The sequence below is a fragment of the Anolis sagrei genome, chromosome 11 (assembly GCF_037176765.1).
Source record: "Anolis sagrei isolate rAnoSag1 chromosome 11, rAnoSag1.mat, whole genome shotgun sequence".
NCBI lineage: Eukaryota > Metazoa > Chordata > Lepidosauria > Squamata > Dactyloidae > Anolis > Anolis sagrei.
In genome coordinates this window covers 3354846-3358192 of record NC_090031.1, presented here as the reverse complement: position 1 = coordinate 3358192, position 3347 = coordinate 3354846, and the positions used below count along the sequence as shown (strand labels likewise).

General features: G+C 33.6%; 1 protein-coding gene across 1 annotated transcript in view; it reads left to right on the top strand.

Moving 5' to 3' along the window:
- Positions 1–1699: 1699 nt before the first annotated feature.
- The window catches only part of LOC132763875 (uncharacterized), a 39642-nt gene continuing 37994 nt past the window's right edge, over positions 1700–3347 (top strand). Inside the window, exon 1 of the mRNA XM_067472225.1 lies at positions 1700–1788. The gene's annotated coding sequence lies outside the window, so the exon portion shown is untranslated. The remainder of the gene's footprint in view (positions 1789–3347) is intronic.

The following is a 3347-nucleotide window of genomic DNA, read 5'->3' as shown; positions in this document are numbered from 1 at the left end:
AGGCCGCCTCCTCGCCCACCTCAGCACCCGCCATGCTTGAGAAGGGCAGAGTTTGCTGTTTGGGAATGAGGGGACGCAGCGGAGGCCATTTTGAAAAAGGGCAAAAATGGAGTAAAGTGGGTTAGGCGAGTCCGTCGCCATGTTTGGAAAGGGCACAATGGGCGATTTAGAGATAGGGGGACGCAGTGGAGGCCATTTTGAAAAAGGGCAAAAATGGAGCAAAGTGGTTAGGCGAGTCCGTCGCCATGTTTGGAAAGGGCACAATGGGCGGTTTAGTGATAGGGAGACGCAGCGGAGGCCATTTTGGAAAAGGGCATAAAGATAGTACTGAGAGTGAGATTCCGCCGCCATGTTTGGAAAGGGCACAATGGGCGGTCTAGTGATAGGGGGACGCAGAAAAAGGGCAAAAATGGAGCGTGGCGGTAAGGCGATTTCGCCTCCATGTTTGGAAAGGGCATGATGGGCGGTTTAGTGATAAGGGGACGCAGCGGAGACCATTTTGAAAAAGGGCAAAAAATGGAGCGTGGTGGATAGGCGATTCCGCCTCCATGTTTGGAAAGGGCACAATGGCCGGTTTAGTGATAGGGGGACGCAGCGGAGGCCATTTTGGAAACGGGCAAAAATAGACGGTGAGCGGGAACACTCCGTCGCCATGTTTGGAAAGGGCACAATAGGCACCGGAGTCCATTTTAAACAAGGGCAAAAATAAACAAGGTGAGAGGGAAAACTCCGCCGCCATATTTGGAAAGGGCAAAATGGGCACCTTTGTAAAAGGGAGACGCAGCGGTGGCCATCTTGAAGAAGGGCAAAACGAGCTAGATTAGAATTAAATGAAGCTGCCGCCACGTTTTGAAGGGGCAAAATAGTCCATTTAGTAACAGCGGGATGCAGCGGAGGTCATTTTGGGGAAGGGCAAGAATAGAGGGTGATTTTTCATAGATATAAAAATCTCTGTGTATATATGCAAATCTATGTATAAACATGCTAATCTACGCAAAGTCATTCCAGATCTTTTGCATATATATGCAAATCATGCTGGGTCATTTTTGCATATATATGCAAATCATGCTAGGTGATTTTTGCATAGATATGCAAACCATTCTGGATGATTTTTGCATATATATATATGCCAATCATGCTGGGTGATTTTGAATAGATATAAAAATCTCTATGTAGATATGGAAATCTATGAATAAACATGCTAATCTATGCAAATTCATGCCAGATCTTTTGCATATATATGCAAATCATGCTGGGCTATTTTTGCATATATATGCAAATCATTCTGGATGATTTTTGCATAGATATGCAAATCATTCTGAGTGATTTTTTTTGCATAGATATTCAAATCATGCTGGGTGATTTTTTTTGCATAGATATGCAAATCATGCTGGGTGATTTTTGCATAGATATGCAAATCATGCTGGGTGATTTTTTCATAGATATACAAATCATGCTGGGTGATTTTGCATAGCTATGAAAATCTGTGTAGATATGCAAATCTATGTATAAACATACTAATAAATCTACACATAGATATGCCATTATATGCAAATCATGCTGGGTAATTTTGCAAAGATATAAAATCTATGCGTAGCTATGCAAATCTATGATATAAATATGCTAATCTATGTGTAGATATGAAAATACAGTATATGCATAGAAATGTAGATCTAGGCCTGGGACTGCAACCCTGCCCTGCTGTGATCTTTGTCCCTCCTTGCTGAGCGGTGGCTCCTCCCTCCAAATCACTTCCGAAGTTCAGCAGATCCAGAGGGATCCTTCCGGGTAAGTGGATCTCTTTGCTCTTTCTCCTTGAAGTCCTTGGACTCCAAATTGGGCCTCTTCCCCTTTAAGGGCAAAGCCCACCACTCTCCCCCTCCCTCCCTTGGCTAATCCCAGGCTTCCAAAGCATTGCCCTTCTTCAAGATGGATAGAGAGACACAGGCAGATCATATATTACAGATGTTATATTATGTTCAATGTATAAGTATTCCCTTTTAACTGCAATGTCTCTCCAAAGGCAAAGGGACAGCCTGGGAGGTGTGGTTCCCCCAAGGGCATTGCAACCTACAAATCCCAAGCAGTCAATCTATCTATTACACTATATATACATATAAATATATATGTATATACATACATACACACATATACATACATACATCTATATAGTATGCATATATACTATATATGTAGCTGTAATTATATAATTATAATACTGTAATATAATAATAATAAATATATATAATATTAATGATATTATTACTATATAATAATATAATACTAATAATATAATTTATCTATATAATAATATAATAATAAAGTATTATATATATATATATACAGATATACATATACATCTATATAGTATGCCTATATACTATATATGTAATATAGTATAATACTATCTAAAATATAATATATATATATATATATATATAAATTATTACTATATAATAATATAATACTAATAATATAATTAATATATATAATAATATAATAAATATTTTATATATTTATACAGATATACATATATCCATACATCTATATAATATGCCTATATACTATATATGTAATTGTAATTATATAATTATAATAATATAATACTATCTAAAATATATGTAATATAATATATATATATATATATATATAATATTAATTATATTATTACTATATAATATAATACTAATTATATAATTAATCTATATAATAATGTAATAATCAAATATTACATATATATATATACAGATATACATATATCCATACATCTATATAGTATGCCTATATACTATAAATGTAATTGTGGTTATATAATTATAATAATATAATAATATATGTAATATATGTAATATAATAATAATAAATTATATAATATTAATTATATTATTACTATAATATAATATAATACTAATGATATAATTAATCTATATAATAATATAATAATCAAATATTATATACAGATATACATATATCCATACATCTATATAGTATGCCTATATACTATATATGTAATTGTAATTATATAATTATAATAATATAATACTATCTAATATATATGTAATATATATATATAATATTAATTACATTATTACTATATAATAATATAATACTAATGATATAATTGATCTATATAATAATATAATAATCAAATATTATATGTGTGTGTGTGGCATCCTTGAAGTGACTGGACTGACCTTGAGGGAGCTGGGGGTGGTAACGGCCGACAGGGAGCTCTGGCGTGGGCTGGTCCATGAGGTCACGAAGAGTCGGAGACGACTGAACGAATGAACAACAACAACGTGTGTGTGTATATATATATATATATATATACACACACACACACACAC